This window comes from Phascolarctos cinereus, unplaced genomic scaffold (genome assembly GCF_003287225.1).
Source record: "Phascolarctos cinereus isolate Bilbo 61053 unplaced genomic scaffold, phaCin_HiC Scaffold_726;HRSCAF=1367, whole genome shotgun sequence".
Classification (NCBI taxonomy): domain Eukaryota; kingdom Metazoa; phylum Chordata; class Mammalia; order Diprotodontia; family Phascolarctidae; genus Phascolarctos; species Phascolarctos cinereus.
This window is the reverse complement of record NW_027556098.1, coordinates 43646867-43665247: the sequence shown is the minus strand read 5'-3', so window position 1 is coordinate 43665247 and position 18381 is coordinate 43646867. Positions and strand designations below refer to the sequence as shown.

Here is an 18381-nt window from a genome sequence, read left to right as displayed (position 1 = left end):
CCCCCTTTTGGTGAATTTATGAGAGGACATAGATAAATACTGAACAGGATGGGTGGCATTTGTGTAATCTGCACCCCTGAATGGAATTTTCAAATTAATGAGAACATATATCTATTTGAGCATTTGGGTAAACATAAAATATTAAACTTTGTTCAAGAAAACCAACTTCATAATTATAAGCATAAAGGTAAGAGTTTTAATGGGTTAGGCAGCTAGATGGCATAGCGGATTGAGTGCTCATCTTGAAATCAGGAAGTCTCAGTTCAAATCTGTTTTAGACATTTAACTAGCTGTGTGACTCTGAGCAAGTCACTTAACCTTTGTCAGCCTTAGTTTCCTCAAATGTAAAACGCTGATAATATTAGCACTTACCTTCCAAGGGTGTTGTGAGTACAGTAAAACACCTATACTTAATATGCTAGTTTCTTTCCTTTCATTATAAACCCAAGATGAATTCAGAGTGTGACACAGAAGCAAAAAAAAAAAAGCTAATCTTGGATATAGTTTCTAAGCTACAAAACTAGATAAAGATAGTCCAATTATACTCTACTTTGCTCACACCACATATAGAGTGTTCCTAGGTGCCACCATTTAGCTAAGACATTTATGGGCTGGATGATGAAGAACCTTGAGTTCATGACATATGGGAACTTATTGAAAGAACTGAGGAAGGCTTAGCATGGTGAGAAGACTCAAAGAGACATGATAGCTATTCTATTCTCAAATATTTGAAAGTTTGTAGCCTGTAAAAGGTAATAGGCTTATTCTTCTTTATCCCAGTAGGTAGATATAGGAGCAATGGGCAGAAATTGTAAAGAGGGAAATCGAGGCTTCAAATAAGGAAACATTTCCTAACAATTTACTGTCATTCAAAAATGAATAGGTTGCATTCCTATAGTGTGTTCTTCCTCAAAGGGAGATTTTTAAGCAAAGACTGGGCCATATGTACCATAAATGGGATTCTTTTTTCAGGTACAGATTGGACAAGATGGCCACTGAGGTCCCTTTCAATTCACAATCTCTGAAGAAATGCAGCCCGAAGTCGGAACAGGAAGGTTCGAAAAGTTCCTCTTGAGTTTTGTATTGGTGGTCTTGTTCGAAATCATCCGAGCGATCACTTTGCTGTCAACGCGAACCTTTAATTTTTAAGGAACGTGCAATAATTTGTAAAAAGGTTGCTAGGTTAATAAGCATTGTAACTTAGGCTGGTGATGGAAGAAAACTAATCAATTCTTTCAAGAGGGTGAAATTCTGCGTTTGGGGGAAAGCAATGTATTGGTAGTAGTCTCTCTTCCCGTTTGAGGAAGAAGGTTTCATCCATCTAAGGATCTCTTCCTCTAAGGCTTTGCACAAACGTGCACGCCAGCCAGGAGACTACCATTAGGGAAGGAGGGAGACTGTGGTGGTCGGGTGAAAAAAGGCGTGGGCGAGGACTTCAAGCACCCACCCAAAAAGCACATTTTCAAAACCTTCGGAACTTTGGCCAAACGGAGAGTGGGCGTGGTCAAAGGCTCCTCCCTCACTGCGCAGCAAAAAAAAGGTCTAGGGGTGTGGCCTGTTCATCTTAAGCATGGAGGCGGAGGGGGAGGGGCAGGAGAGCCTAGAAAGGGAAGGATGCGTTCAGAACTCCCTCCCAGTCCGCCCCTTCTCGCAGAGTCCCCACCCCCTGCACGTAGACTCGCGGGGTGGGAGGAGCCCTTTCTGCGAGGACCCCGCCTCTTCTTTGAATATTGATAAGGTGAGCGTCGGCGTAGCCCTCCTTCCATTGAATGAGGCTGTGTCGCGTGGCCCGGCGTCGGCGTGACGGTTGGACGCGGGTGCGGCACTGCGGGTCCCGATTGCTGCAGCCGCTTGTCAGTGTGATGAAGATTGGCACCCAGGTAAGCTGTCACTCAACCGCTCCGCCGCCGCCGCCGCCGCCGCCGCCGCTCTCCGCCGTCCCTATCAATCACACCGGCCTCCCTGCCGCCGCCCCACTGCTGCCGCCCAGGTCGTTCGTGGGGAGAAGAGATGCCACATAAACCGCGCCCAAGGGCATGGAGCAGGGACGGGGAAGGGGAGGGGGGGCGCGTTTGAATGCAGGAGGGACCAGAAAGGCGGGGGGGAAAAGAAGGCAGAGAGGGAGGTGGTCCACCCTGCACTCTTGATAGGGTTTAAACAGTATTTGTTTTAATACGTGAGCTTATGGAGGAGGAAATTTCTGGAAGGAGCCGCCGCGCTGGGCCCCGCTGCGAGGCGCGCGCTCCTAAACCGTCCCTTGTGGAGCGCTGCGCGCGCTCCTGCACGGGGCGGGGAAAAGGGGGAGGCGGACGGCTGGGGAGGGGAGGGCCGAGTCGGGGAGGGGGCACGGGGAGGTGCGCTCGTCCGCGCCGCGGGGTGCGCAGCCCGGCGGGAGGGAGCTGGGAGGGGACGAGGGAGCCGGGGTGGATACGGGCGGCAGCAGGTCGCCGCCTCCAGTCGAGCGGTCTCCGCCGCGTCCGCTGGGGAGTGCACGGGCCTCGGGGGGGGACTTTTTTAAGGTGTTGGGGTGCAGAACCGTTTAAAGGGACTGGGCCGGCGAGAAGCTCCGTCCCTACTCCTTCCACCGACCCAGCCTGGTGCAGCTTTTTGGGCTTTGGGGTTTCTTGGGGGGGAGGGGGGAAGGGAGGCTGCAGGATGGCGAGGGCAGTGGGGAGAAGAGAGGTTGTATAATGGTGGAAGGAAGAGTGGAAGATGGCGGCTCCTCCTGCTCTTAGGATGGGGGCAGGGAAAGCCCTGGAAGGAGGAGTAGGGGGGTGGCAGTCACCTCCCTGGCCTGTGTGCAGACGGGAGATTGGGGTGCGCCAGTTTTGTGAGGATCCCCCCCCCTTCAGCTGTGGTCATGCTTACAGGCAGGAGTTGTATCTGGCAAATAACAGGCTTTCCGATCCTTGCCATGGGACAGATTTCAATTTAGTTTGGCTTTTCTGTGGCCTTCCCCTCCTCTGAGCTTGAGCCATTAGCTTCCACGTGCACTGTCGTGGGATGTGTAGTTTGTTCCCATCACTAAACTTTGCACTAGATGGGGAACTGGTGACCAAAATGCTGTTAATCACTACAATAATGCAAATATACCGAGCCCCCGCATGGACCATAAACATTGAAACTTCATTGCATCTTTCATGATTATTTCCTTCCTATTTCCCAAATACCTTTTTACCGAGTCAGATCGTTAAAAACGAAGAATAATTTTTAAAACTCTGTACCTCGTGTCTTAGACAAGCTAAAATGTTCCCCTTAAAACTTAGATCTTAGAATCCAGGGAGCTAGTCAGTGGTCAGTGCATAGAAGGGCTGGAGGGAAAGTTATCAGTCTTTAGTTATGATTCCAAATAGAATCTGGCAATTTTTGTCATCCTTGTAAGGCTGACTCAGTTAAACATTTTGGAACCTGCTATGCAGTAATAGCTGACATTTACATACATTTTGTGAAGTTGGTGAAGTGCTTCGCATAGATCTCAGACTTCCTAACAACTGTGAAGTAGACACTTCAGTTTGTATCCCCTTTTTACAGGTCAGAAAACTGAGCTCAGAGAGGTTTAAGTGACTTGAGTTTCCCCTTACTACTAATAAACAGATAGGATTTTAAACCTTGGAGTCTTCCTGACTCCAAGTTTAGTACTCTTTGGATATCCCAGCCTTTTCCAACCTTTCCAAGGCCAAACCTTCCACCTTTGCCTTCAATCTCAACATCCTTTTCTTCTTTAGCTGAATCTGGTCCCATTATCATCCTTGGGCTCTCTAGTATTCACCTTACCTGTTGATCTCTTCTCAACTAACTACAAGCCTGCTGAAATCAACTCTTATCTTAAAATCCTTTCTAGACCATCAACCCTACAAACTGTTAATCCTATTTAACTACTTGAAAGATCTGACCCACATATGTGTTGCCTCCACTTTAAGTCTTCTCACTTCTCTGGTTTGATACTCTGACTTTCCTAACTCATCCATTCAACAGAAACTTTTAAAAGTCACCTTAATTTTTAAAGTAAATTTTGTTGATACATTTTGTTTTAAAATTTATTTACTGTATCCTTCCCCTCCCAGAGTCCTCCCTTACAGAGTAAGGATGGTGACTGGACCTATGATTCTATCAGCACAGCTTGGCATCTTTTCAGCAACTTAATATTCTTAGTGAGTTGTGACTTTAAATAATGAAAGAGAAGAAAGGGAAAAAAAAGATTTGTGAAACTAGGAAGCATATCAAAAAAAATTGGATATATGCAGTGTTCCACACTCATGGTCCCCTCCATGGCTAAAATTTAAAAAATATAAGAAAGGAGTCTTTACATAGCTCTTATAACCAGGCTTGGTCAATTATTCCTTCCATTTTTATTATCATTGTTTATGTTGTTTTCCTAGTTTTTTCCCATCCTTTTCTGAGAAGAAGCAACTGTACTCTGCATCAATTAGTAACTTCTAAGTTGCAAAATATGATGACTTTATCTTGGTTCTTATCCTTCTTGACTTCTTTACATTTGACGCTGTTGGCTATTATCTCCTCTTGGATGCTGTCTCCTCTCTAGATTTTTGAGATGGTTCTCTCTCTCCCTTCCCCTCTTCCTCCTCTCCTTTTCATTCCCCCTCTCGTTCCTTCCCTTCCCCCCACTGTTGTTCATTAATTTCTTATGATAGTTTGTCATCCATAGGTGTCCTTCATTATAGGTGTCCTTCAAGGCTTTATCCTAGGATTCTTTATCTATTCCCCTTGTCCTCTCTTAAAAAGGCTTATTTTATTGATTTTTGAAAATAAAACTGACTCTTCTCAATGATCACCTCAAAAAAAGGGGAAGCGTCCCTCTGTAACAAAGAAAAAGAAAACTTGGCTATGTCTGACAAAATATACCTCATTTTTGTAGTTTACCGCTTTTCTGGAAAGCGGTTCATTATTATAGACTGCATTTTTAAAAAATTGGTGTGATATGTCTTCCATCAAGTAGGTAATTTGATGGTTTTTTATTTTCAACTTAAGAACCACCAAATGAGAAGAACAAGAAAAAAGAGCATGTACATGAAATTATGAATCTCTTAAGTACAGCTTGTTTTTCCTTTTAATTATATAATAAATTCAGCTTGTAACTTTCCAAGCTGTTTTGCTTGGCTGTGTTTCATTCTGGCCTTCCTTCTGTTCTCTTCAGTGCGTTAAAAAAAAAGTTACTGAAACTTATTTTTGTCTTTTTTGGTGACAGGTTAATATTCCATTACATTCAAATGCCATAATTTCTCAAGTAGGTAATTTGAGAGAGAAGACAGCAGTTGTTGGGCTTTACCGGTCTTTGTTTTTATTTTCCTTCCTTAGAGAGCTCAACAAGTCACCAAAAAACAACTATTTCAGTTGCTCTTCATGAGTTATTGAAATGCCACATATTGATTGGATGTGAGGTTAAAAGAACAATAATTAGTAATGGTGTCTTTGTGGCTATTAACCCTAAAATTATTTTTTAAGTGCATTTATTTTATACAAATATGCTTTAATTTATCTTCATATTGAAAGTCAAGGGAAAAAAATTATGCCTTGAGACTTTGGAATTCCTCGATCCACATAAATCTTTAGGTTAAATAATACAAGAAGTGGCCATAGATATTTCTAGATCATACATAAACTGTACATGAAACATATGTAAAATGCATATGCAAACTTAGATATGTGTGTACATATAACAGCATTTATGAATTAAGTTTGCCATCTTAATACGGGTGTAGTTTAGTAACATCAAAGATCACAGATCACCGCCACAGATATAATAATGAAAAAGTTTGAAATATTTTGGGAATTACCATAATGTGACACAGACACAATGTAAGCGTATGCTGTTGGAAAAATGGTACCAGTAGACTTTCATGATAGAGGATTGCCACAAACCTTCAGTTTGTAAAAAAAAAAATAATAATCTGCTAAGCTCAATAAAATGAGGTATACCTATAGTATTATGGGGAAATGTTTTACAGGAATGGCATTTTTCAGATGTGCTTTTTCCACTTAAAGGTAATATAAACAACTTTATTAAAATGTTTTTATTGTTCGAGCATATTTAGACAGGATCTTGATGTCTTTTTTTTTAACTGCACAATTAAGAAATTGTCAAGAAAAATGTGCTAGTAAATTCATTAGCAGTGTAATCTTGTGGTAGAAGCATTGATTTTGGAAGAAGGAACACAGTTTCAGTTCTAGGTTCTATTTTTCCCACAAGTATTTATTAAGTCCCTGTTTTAAGGAACTGTGTTAAGCTTGGGGAATTCAAAGACAGAATCCATATAGCTCCTGTTCTCAAGGAGCTTAGATGTTCTTCGAATCAGTTCCACTCACTTGGTATGAATCTTTCCCCCCAGTTTCCTCCTTAAAATGAAGATGAGAAGGATATTTGAAGCAAAAAATAATGCATGCTTTAAATAATATACTCAAGTTTTAAGCTACCTACTCTGTGGATTTAAACACTTTAGGGTGTAAATATTGTATATCTTGGTTCTTTCTCTTTAAGTTCACATAAATTAATAGCATTTTAAAAACTACAGATGCCAGAAAATTGGTATATTTTTAATTTCCCCAAAGTACAGGACTTAGGCATCCATACTTTATTTACCCAGATGTCATTTAATTGTCATTCTCATCTCTTTGGAATTAAAGCAGATGACTATGAAATATACGTAATAAAATTTACACTGTTTCTTCTAGGAAAGCCACCCCAGGCTCTGAACTAGAAACTGTTTACTATTATTTTACACAGAATTCTAATAATTTTAGTTAACTGGTTTTTCAGATGAGATAAATTAGTTGGGGTCAGATATGCTGACTGCAGTAATAAGTGACTACTGGCAGATTGACAGTTAAAAAGGCAGTTCAGAGAGCAGAGGATGTTAGAGTGCTGGAGCTGGAGTCCTCTCACATTTATTGTCTGTGTGTGACCATGGGCAAGTGTCTTAATTTCTTTGAGCCTTAGTTTCCTCGTTTGTAAAATGAACAGGTTGGACTAGTTGGCTTTTAATGTGTCTTTTAGCTCTAAATCTATGATTCTGTGACAACTGTAAAAAAAAGCAAGAGCCCAGCAGTTAGAAGCCTGGAGAAAGCAGGAGGAGGAACCATATCTCCCAGATGGTGGTCACCTTAGCGTCAGCTCCTAGCCGCTGTCGAGGAAATAGCCTTGCCCTCTTTCCTCTGGTACAGGTCCTCATCACTTCACACTTGGAGTGTTTCGGTAGTCTGCTGGTTGGTTTCTTTGACACAAGTCTCTTCCCACTCCGGGCCATCCTCCCCTCATCTGTCAGTGTTCTTCCCAAAGTATAAGTCTGACCATGTCACTTTACTATTCGATGACTACTTGTCACTTCCAAGATCAAATATGAAATCCTTTGTTTGGCATTCAGAGACCTTCATAACCTGACTCCCCTCTCCCTGCCTGACCTTTTCAGTTTCTTACATCTTAGACTCCATTATTGTACCCTGTGATTCTCTTATACTTTTCTCCTTGTTCCTCCAATATGACACCACTTCTGATTGGGTGTTTTCACTCACTATTTTCCATGTCTTGGAATGCTTTCCCTCTTCTTCTCTACCTCCTGGTTTCTTTCAAGTTGTAACTAAAATGATACCTTTTATAGGAAGCCTTTCCTGATTCCAGTGCCTTCTCTCTATTGGTTATTTCTGCTTTATCCGTTATGTACTTATTTGCACATTGTCTCCAGTAAACTGTGAATACCTTATGGGCAGGGACTGTGGTACATAGTGAATACTTGTTGTATGTTGTGCAGTCATGTCTAACTCTATGACCCCATATGGGATTTTCTTAGCAAAGAGATTGGAGTAATTTGTCATTGCCTTCTTCAGTCATTTTGCAGATGAGGAAACAGGGTTAAGTGACTTGCCTAGGGTCATACAGCTAGTAAGTGTCTGAGGCTAGATTTGAATTCAGGAAGATGAATCTAGGCTGGGCATTCTATCCATTACACCATTTAGCTGCCCACCAGTAGACACTTAATAGGTGTTTATTAACTGTTTGTTATTTATAACCTAAATAGCAACTCTCCAGGTGCCCTTGGAGCTACTTTGGGCAAGTGGTAAGGGTCTTTTTGTGTTGTAGGCTCAATCAGATAATTTCTCTGGGTCAGCTGACCCTTTCCTCTTCCACAGCAGGAAGTTGTCTTTAATCCTGTTGACTCTGAGTTGCCAATCTTGACTGATCCCAAGCACCAACCCCACTAACAGGGATCTCAACTGATCCTGAGCCACCTCAATCCCTGAGATCCTCTAGCTCTCTAGGGAGTTTCTACTCAGATTCTGGAACTTCCAGGAATAACTCTGCCTACCAGAGAGGGAATAGAGCTCTTTACCGTACTCCAAATTGGTTTATATGCCAAGGTCTAGTTAAATAAACATGGTGCCATAATTATGCATAGTGCACTGAGGTTGGTCCCTTTGTATCAGGTAAAACACAGCATAGAGACTTCTTGTCCCTGTGTACTGAAAGCTAAGCTGTCATCATCAGGTGTGCCTCTCTCCCCCCTTTCCTTCCCCAGCTGAACCCACTGGTGACTGTTAGCTTGGGAGAATTTACCATGACTAGGGGTGCCTTCTTTCTTTGATGCTTAACTTTTGATGTGATTTGGATGAGTTGGGAGTCAGTTCTGTATCTTCCTGTGACTCAGGACCGCTAGGTCTGAACCATTTGCTCTACCACTATCTCTTAATGGCTTCCTGGCCTTACAGCCTTCCTTCCTCTATTACCGGCAGTGTTAGAGCTCTGTCATTTTGTGCCCTTAAAAATTCCAGGCCTTTCAGTTTCTCCTGTAGCTGAATTTTGCATGTGTTGTCATCTCCATTTAGAGTGTGAGCACCTTGAGAGCAGAGATTTTCTAGATTTTTCTGAACATTTTACAGAGAGCATAGGGTATAGTTAGCAGTTAGTAAAATGCTATTTCACCTCATATAAAAATGGAAACATGAAATAGTAGAATAGGAGCTAGGTTTGTAGTCAGGATGTGTGTTCAAACCGTAGTTCTAATATCTCTGACCATGGGCAAGTCGCTTAGCCTTTCTGACCTGTTTCCCTTTTGTAAAAACTAAGATAATTATATTTGTACATCTTCATGGGCTTTTGAGAAATATCTTGTATAAATGTGAGTTGCTATTTACTGTGGTAGAAGGGGAAACAGTTCTACCAGCCTCAGAGGGTTTATATTGCACCACATAATTGTTATACATATGACCCCAAATTCTCAAAAATAAAAAAAATTATATTCAGTATGCTTCATTTAAGAAAGTATACAGTTGAGAACAATTTTCTGTAAAAATGATTAAAACAAAAATTTAGGTGCTAAATTAAGTAGTTGTTCTTTCTGAGAATTCACCAAAAGTGCATAAATGAGGCATTAGTATAGTGGATAATAGGAGTGGATTTGTACTTAAATCTGGATTTGGAATTCCAGCTCTGCCATTTATTTGCTGATCTTGACAAAATCATTTAACCCCTCAAGAGCTCAAGCTGGTTTCCTACCGGTCGAATAGTGATAACAGTACAAAGTGTTCTTGAACTGCCTCCTCCCCACAGTTATAAAGTTCACATGTGAAAAGTGCTTTATAATTGTACTGCATTATATACAGTTTAGGAGAATGAGTCTAGAGAGTAATTGTTTGGATTAGTTAAAAATTCATTCTCTTCTCTTTGGCTTTCTGAAGAATTGATCCTCTTTGACCCAACCTGATTAGGCCTTTGGGCACTAATAACTATGAAAGGATAGTTATTTATGTATTCAAATTAAATGTCCTCTTTGTTCTGGGTGATCAAATCACTAAAATCTGCTTGCTAAGTACCTAGGCTGGGCAAACAACCCTTACAACTGTTACTACCTGGGTTAACTAATTAAGATATTTAATTAAAGGATCTGAGAGACACAACTTTTACTTTTAAATTGGAGAGGGCATAAGTATGGTTCAGATAAATATATGATGCTTTTATATAATTTTTTTGGATAGAAATAATGTCAGAATGGGGAACATTGGCTCTGTTGTGTGGATTTTGGCAAATGAATTGAAAGGGTGTAGCCTCAATATGTAAAATTAAGGAATTTGACCCCGAGGCCAATTATTTTGAAGTTCATTTTGATGTCACTTTTTAGAAACTAATAAAACTTTATTTTTTAAAAAATTTATTTATTTTTGGTGAGGCGATTGGGGTTAAGTGACTTGCCCAGAGTCACATAGCTAAGAAATATTATGTGCCTGTGGCTAGATTTGAACTCAGATCCTCCTGACTCCAGGGTCAGTGCTCTATCCACTGCACCACCTAGCTGCCCCTAAAACTTTATTTAAAAAAAATATTCATGGTAAACTTGGTTGCTATTTATTGCAGAAATATTTTAAAATGTTATAGTTGCTAATAGGTATTCAGTTAGTCCTCACTGAATACTGATACTGAAATAGATTTGTGATCTCATTGTTACCAGAATTATTTTCAATATTGAAGATCACAGTCCAACTGTGCCTGCCTATTTTATGCAACTCTTGTGGGAGTCCTCCTATGGTAAGCTTGCCAAGAATGAGTCCACCCAATGGGCCATTAACTTTCCTCACTCTTAATGCAAACATCAATTATACCTCTTGCTTTGAGCAGATTGGTGGTGTAGGGGGTGAATAGAGTGCCAGTATGGAATCAGGAAAATTCATTTTCCTAAGTTCAAATCTGGCTGTGTGACCCTGGACAAGTTACTTAATCCTGTTGTATCTCCATTTCCTCATCTGTAAAATGAGCTGACAAAGGCAATGGCAAACCATTCCAGTATCTTTTCAAGAAAAGGTCATGAAAAGTCAGATAAAACTAGAAAACTACTGAACAGAATCTCTTGCTTTTCCCATTTTATTAGCCTATCTTTTTTATTACAACTTTTTCAATACTTCTTGATTTCTTTTTTCGTCACGAATAACAACCTGCTTATGTCCACTGTGTACCTTTCCATTGCCATTTGAATGATCTTTAATTTCAGTTTTTCAAGGACTATAACATTGCATGACTTCCAGCCATACAACGTTAGAAGAATAAGGGGTTTTATTTCAGGAAGAAGCTTTGGTGACATTATTAAGATCTTTGTATTTTCCTCAAGGCCTCATTTTCTCCTGTTTTAATTCTGGACCCAGCTTATTAACCATACACAGTATCCATCCAAGATAAATATGTGGTTTCTGATCCCACTGTATTGGAACTGTACTCTCCAGTTACCAACAATCTGTTAACTGACCAGGGCTTTTTTTTCCAATCGACCTCCTTGGAGCTTTTAGTACTTTTGACCATATACCTTCTGTCAGTTCAGTGTATTTTTTTTTTAAAGTGAAGCAGTGTGCCTTAATGGATAAAATATAACCAGGTTGCAGAGAAAATAGACTGATGTTATTGAAGCAGTGGGGACAGAGAATTTAAGTAGATTAAAAAAAATAGAAAGTAACCCAAACCCAGAAGATACAGTCTCACTGCAAATTTATGTATACATGTGTAGCTTTTATATGTATATATAAATTTTTATTGATATATCAATTATTGGTATTCTCAAGAACTGATGGAGAGGAAAGACTGCTGTTTTTGTTTATGAATACTTTAGCTGCAGATAGCATATAAACTAATCATCTGATGTCTTTAATAAATGCAAAATATATTGGCACATTGAGAATTTTTCTGGAGAAAATTAGATAATTTTAAATAACAGTAACTACATCTGTGACATCAAAAGGATTGATTCCATTGTATAAATTTGCTTATAAAATTTACACTTCAGAACTTGGTCAAGAATGCTTAATATATTTGTTTTGTGATAGTACATTGAAGCAAGCATTTGAACCTGAAAATCTTGCTATGTCTTGGCTTACTGGTGAATTTATGGTTTATTAAACAAGAAAATAAAAAATTTGTTACTGTTCATAACATTGGTGTCAAATGAAGTTTTCTGTTGTAGTTATGACAACATGGCAATCTTGATTAGTGAAAAGAGTTATGAGTATCAATCACACCACATTTTTGAGAACTCCTGAGGAACAATCTCAACCACTGCTTACTTAACCCATGATATGATTGATATTTATGTTGCACAGATTGATAGTGCAGAGAATTTTGTCAAAAATAGCTTGTTTTGTTTAAAATCTTTTATATAAAATTGTAATAAATTTGGTTAACTCTAATAGATTGTTTTAAAAAGGAGTGTGTGATGGTTTTTTTGTTTAAAAAATAAAAAGGAGAGGTAGTCATTACTACTTAAAGTTTTAAAACCACTCCTTTAGAATGCTTATAGCTATCATTCAGGAACATCTGATATATTTGTGGACTTTACAACAATTAGCACAAAGTTATCGAAGAAACAGAAGCATCTAGAAGAACTGTGGGACATTCCTCCTCAAGTTGGACTCTGCACTTGATCGTTTCCGTGACAATGGAGAGAATACCTTTAGAGAGCATACATCTTCTTTTTATGAATGATAACAGTGATCACAGGGTCATTGAATAAGCTACTAATCTATTAAATTTTTCAAGGAATCTTCAAGTCTGAAATATGCCTACATACTATTTTCTTGATCCTAATCCACTTGTTAGGCTTTTTAAAAATTAAAATATGGTGACGTACTGGATGTAAGGAGGATATGCATGCAGGTAGCAGAGTGTATCTATACAATCACAGAATCTCTGAGTTGGAAAGTCAAAGTGTAATACTTTATATTCTTTTTTTTTTGTGAGAGGGAGAATTTCAGAGCTGTTCAGTGATATAAATTAATTTCATAGTGTCCTGGAGCTAGAAGGATCTTTAAGGGGTCTTTAGTGAAACATCTCTAAACCAGCATGGATGCCGGTTCTCTTCTTAAAGAAGTAGAGATGACACATTTTCCCTTGATTACTCATTTCTTTTTTTTAAAATTTTTTTGTTACATTTAAAGTTTTGAACTGTCTTCCTCCTTCCCTCCTCACCCCACACTATAGAAGGCCAACATTTCTCTCGCACACATACATATGTACTTAAATATATATGTGTAAAACCATACTATGCATATATTCTATTAGTATTTTCTCTGGAGGTGGATAGCATCTTCCTTATAGGTCCTTTGTAGTTGATTTGAGTATTATTAATGCTCAGAATAACTTAGTTATTCACAGTTAATTCTTTGAATGGTATTGCTATTCCTCTGTATAACTGTTCTCTTTGTTCTGCTCATTTCACTCCATTATTTCATGTAGGTCTTTCCATGTTTTCCTGAAATCAACCTGCTCATCATTTCTTACAGCACAGTAGTATTCTATTATAATTATATACCACAATTTGTTTAGCCATTCCCCAATTGATGGGCATCCCCTCGATTTCTAGTTCTTTGCTACCGCAAAGAGAGCTGCTATAAATATTTCAGAACGTATAGGTTCTTTTCCTCTTTCCCTGATCACCTTGGGAAATAGACCTAATATGGTCTGCTGGATCAAAGGGTATACACAGTTTTAAAACTCTTTGAGCATAATTCCAGATTGTTATCCAGAATGGTTGAATCAATTCACAGTTCCACCAGCAGTGTATTAGTGTCCTTTAAATTTCATCTTACTAGATTTGGCATAGTGTTTTAGTCTTATCCAGAGTATTCTACCAGCCTTGTCATCTACAAGTTTGATATATATGCTCTTATCTAAGTCACTGATAAAAATCTTAACACAAGGGTTAAACAGATTCTTGTGGACTCAAGAACTAGACTTGTTCTATCTGGCTCCAGAGGGCAGAAATAATAACAATGTGATACAATTACAGAGGAAAATTGAGGCTTGAAATAAGCTATCCAGAAGTTGAATAGACTGTTTTGGGTAAAAGCTGAATGACTGCTCGTTGATGATATTAAAGAAGGCATTCTTGGTCAGGTATAGGTTGTACTGTAGTTTTTTGAGTCAATGACCTAAAATTATTCTTCGAATATGTTTTCATTTTGATTTGAAATTCATCCTGGCTGTTGTAAAAAACATTTATTTGATTCAAAAGCTTGGTGTAAATTGAAATAAAGACTGCTGGTTACACATTATTATGTTGTACAGTATTTTGTAGCAAGCTGTGAACTATCTCACTTTGCTTAAGGTATTAAGTTATTTAAGAGCCAGGGGAAGCCCCTGTTTAAGTTTGTTTTTTTAATTTGTTACAATCAGCATGCACTGACAAAACACACAAATAAAAACTAAAGAAAAAGTTTTATAAATGATGGAGAATGAAACTGTAGACTTCCATTCATTTTATTATTAATACATTTTATTTTATTTGGTCTTTTTTGTTTTTGTGTACCCTTTATTTTTATATGGCTTTATCTAACTTTTATTTATGTAATTTATATAATTATAATGTAGTGTGGGCTATCTTCTACATGTAGCATGGGGATGTCGGGTGCCTTGACAAAGGGCAGAATAGACATCTCTAGCCTCTTTTCCCGCGCCCTTCTCCAAAGGAGACTGTTTCCTGCCAGAAAAAGCACATGGTGAAGACCAGAAACTTGACCATTTTGTTCTCCTCAGAGACAGGGGTTACTAGGTTAGATTCATAACTACCTGTTCTTTCTAGGCTGGGGATGTGGTTTCCAGGTTCAAGCTACCTTCTGATTGCTGTTTTATTAATGGGGGAAGGAGAACCTCAAGCTTTATATCCAGGGATCAGCTCACTTCACAAATACCAGTTCCACAATGAACACACATGACAGGTAGCAAAGAAATCCATTTATCCAAGTTGAATAGCAAAAATGGAAATCAGAGAAATTATTCATAAGAGAATATATACCAGACAATACAGAGTGAGGGATCTTTCCCTCTGTGAGTGAGCTAACTTGACTCAACTAAGAGAGAGTCCTGGATCTCACCAAGGAGACGTTCCCCACAGTCTCTAGTATAGCAAGCTGGGGGCAGGGACATGATGGAGACTGCTAGTTTCTTCTCTCATGTCAGCTTCTTCCCAGAGCTTTTTCCTTCAGCAACATGGTATTTTCTTGCCGGAAGGTATAAGCACCTGAAAGGATTTCAGAACCTGAAGAAACAGAAGGGACTCTAAAGAGAGATTAAAGAAGCGCTACGAGGAAGAAAACTGAAGAGCTCTCCTTTTCCTGTTCTCACCAATTCTGAATCCCTTAAACGGTCATACAGAGAGTCCCATACCAGTGGTCTTTGGGACTCGGGTTACAGTAGTGAGGTGTATCACTTCATGTATGTCTTCCCATAATTGTAATTTGGCCTTTCTTAATGGTAATAATCTGTTATATTTATGTACTATTTGTTTAGCCATTATTAAAAAAATGGGTGAATGGGTTTTTAGTTTTTTGTCACAATCATGTTGCTTAGAATTATTTTTGAATGGATAATTTTTCCCATGTTTAAGTTTTATTTATGAATTTTTGGGAAAAATATCTGGATCACACTCTGTGAACTTATCTCACAGCAATTTATTGACTCTCAACAATTTATTAACTTCAAGACTGATCTGTAGTAAAGGGATATGACAAGATTTGCCTGTTGACTTAATGGGTCTTAGTCCTGAGGGAATTTGCTTGCAGGGAGGGGGTTGTTATTGGGCCTGGGAAGATTATAGTCGATGAAATTTTGTCCATATACCTTAGTAATCAGGTAATAGAATTTCCATTGCTGTATGAACGAACATACCATCACTGATAAATAATATAAGCATACATCTGAGTTTGTATGATGTATTTGGTACTATATTCACTATATCCTGTGAATTCATTAATCATCTTTGGCTTTTTTTTTTAGTTCATACTTCTCCCTTTACCTGTTCCCTGTTGAATAATCTGGAGAGGATTGAGGCATGGTGGATAAAGTCTGAATAACCTTCACCATTCTGTTGGTTTAGTAGTGTCCTTTGTGTGTGGAAAGATCAGGTTGAGATGTATCGTGTGGGCTTGGGGAAATGGAACAAAGGTCACCAGTTGTTTCAACTTCATAAACATCTAAGGTACTTTGGTCTTGTCCTCTGCTGAGATCTTTTCTTTAGGCCTGATACACTGTGGTTGGTAAGTATCTTCTTAGCTCCAGAGAAGGGATTGTAGCTCTTCTAAGCCAGTCCTGTTAGCCAATGGCTAAAGCACTTATCTTCTTACTGAAGACTTTTGTTGAGCTTTGCTCCCAGGAATACATCCCAGCCAGGTTTCTCTCATTTTTGTCATGTGCTCACACATTTGTATGTGGGTGATAGAGGTCTGGTTGTTTTTTGTTACAACTATCCCTGACAAGGAAATGATTGTGGATTGTTGTTGTTTTTTTTTCCTTAAGTGTCCAGAGGAGGCCTAACATCCAAATTCGGAATGCATTGACACATTGACAACCCATGTCTGTTATCAAGCATCTCACGAATCCTGGTGCAGGAGATTTAGGGATTCTGCCCATCCACTTATCTTGTAGAGTGTTTTGACAATGGGAGGTAGGCCTGGGTAATTGGATGATAGGTCAAGTCAACAAGCAATTAAAAAGTACCCAGTACTTGCCATTGATAAACTGGATTGCTCATCTAGAGAACAGGATGAATGGTAATGGTCCTCAAAAATAATGCCATATGAAGATTGGTTGAAGGAATTGACCAGAGATTTGTGTGGAGGAATGATAGCCGTCTCTTGGCCTCAAAGGGCAGAATTAGGGATAACAGGTGCACAGTTTTAGAGAGGCAGATTTAGCTTAAAGTAGGCATCTTAATCAGGGGTCTATGGATAGATTTCAGGGGGTCTGTGACCACAGAGAGGAGAAAAAAAAATTACATTTTAATTTTTACTAACCTTTAGTTTGCTTTGTAATCCTGTGTATTGTATTTTATGCATTTAAAAACTTCATTCTTAGAAGGAGTCCATAGGCTTGGCCAGCCTCTTAGCAGGGTCCTTGACCCAAAAAAAAAGTTAAGAATCTTTATAGAGAGTAGTAGCATGAGATAATACTGAAATATTAGGTTGTAGAGGGATTTACATGTTAGGGCAGAGCATTTATATAATTTTTTAAGGTTTGCAAAGCACTGAATGTAATCTCATTTGAGCGTTTGAGTAGCTAGTGGTACAGTGAATAGAGTGCTGGACTGGGAGTCAGGAAGACAAGTCAAATTCAGCCTCAGACACTTACTAGCTTTGTGATCCCTGGCAAGTCACATAATCTGTCTCAGACTCTGCTTTCTCATCTGAAAAAAAAAGGGGAGGGCAGTTTAATAATAGCACCTACTTCACAAGGTTGTTGTGAGGATCAAATGAAGTAACTTCTCTGAGTCTGTTTATTCATCTGTAAAATGGAAATATTAATATTTTTAGTACCTTTCTCACCAGGTTGCTGAAGATCAAATGACTTCTTTGTAAGGCAGCCTGTCATAGTGGATAGAGACCTAGCTTAGAAGCCAGGAATACCTGGGTTCAAGTCCTGCCACTGACAATATTGACAGTCTGACCCTGGGAAAGCAACAGCCTCTCAGTGCTCTAGACAGCTTTCTGACCATAGGTTAAGGAAAGTAGTGCCTATGTGAGATGTTAGAGGGATTTTCTTTACTCAAGAGTTAAGTAACAAAATGAAATCACAAGTCTAGTCCCTGTACCCATAAATTTTAAAGCAGTGTATATAAATGTCAGTTATCATCATTGATGAATTTGGTGCTCTGTTCTAAGGACAATTCTAAAAGAATCTATAAATTTAATCCTTTAAGTGTCAAACCTTTAGAGTTTTTAGATGGCTTTTTCCAAAATTATGTATCTCTGAATCCAAAAGCATAGTATGCTGATGATAATATCTTAGGGTCATCAAGGGCATAATACTTTTATATTATAATATTTATGTAGCTGACAGTACAGATTAGATAGATGGCTCAGTGGATAGAGTGCAGGGCCTGGAATCAGGCAGACCTGAGTTTAAATATGGCCTCAGACACTTAGTAGCTGTGTGACCCTGGACAAGTCACTTAACTCTGTTAGCTTCAGTTTTCTCATCTGTAAAATGAGCTGGAGAAGGAAGTGGCAAACCATTTCAGTATCTTTGCTAAGAAAACTCCAAATGAGGTCACAAAGAGTTGGACATAACTGAAAAACAACTGAACAACAATAATTGATTATATTATTGACATAACTGACAATGCAGATTAGATAGTGTGGAACATAGGTCTTTACTCATTCTGTATGAAAAATGAATGTAATAATACTGTACTACCTAACCCACAGAGTTGTGAAGAAATTTATATAAAGTCAGCTGCTTTTAAAATTATAGGGTAGAAGAGTCATTGATCTTAGGACTTGGCCTAGAATTTAATTTCTTGAAAAAGCCCCTGATGTTCAGCTTACTTTTTAATCATTTGACTCTTTTTCATTAATGTTATGGGGATAGCATTATGGAAATAATTTCCCTTTTTTGAAAACTAA

The 18381-nt window shown here is 38.8% G+C and overlaps 1 protein-coding gene across 3 annotated transcripts in view; it reads left to right on the top strand.

The window, feature by feature from the left end:
- The first annotated feature begins 1735 nt into the window (after nucleotides 1-1735).
- Nucleotides 1736-18381, top strand: part of PKNOX1 (PBX/knotted 1 homeobox 1) — a 166350-nt gene continuing 149704 nt past the window's right edge. For 2 of the 3 annotated variants that reach the window (XM_020973868.2, XM_078146502.1), the window contains exon 1: nucleotides 1737-1880. The gene's annotated coding sequence lies outside the window, so the exon portion shown is untranslated. Of the gene's footprint in view, nucleotides 1881-18381 lie in introns of all 3 variants that reach the window. The other variant, XM_020973870.2, reaches the window with a different exon arrangement.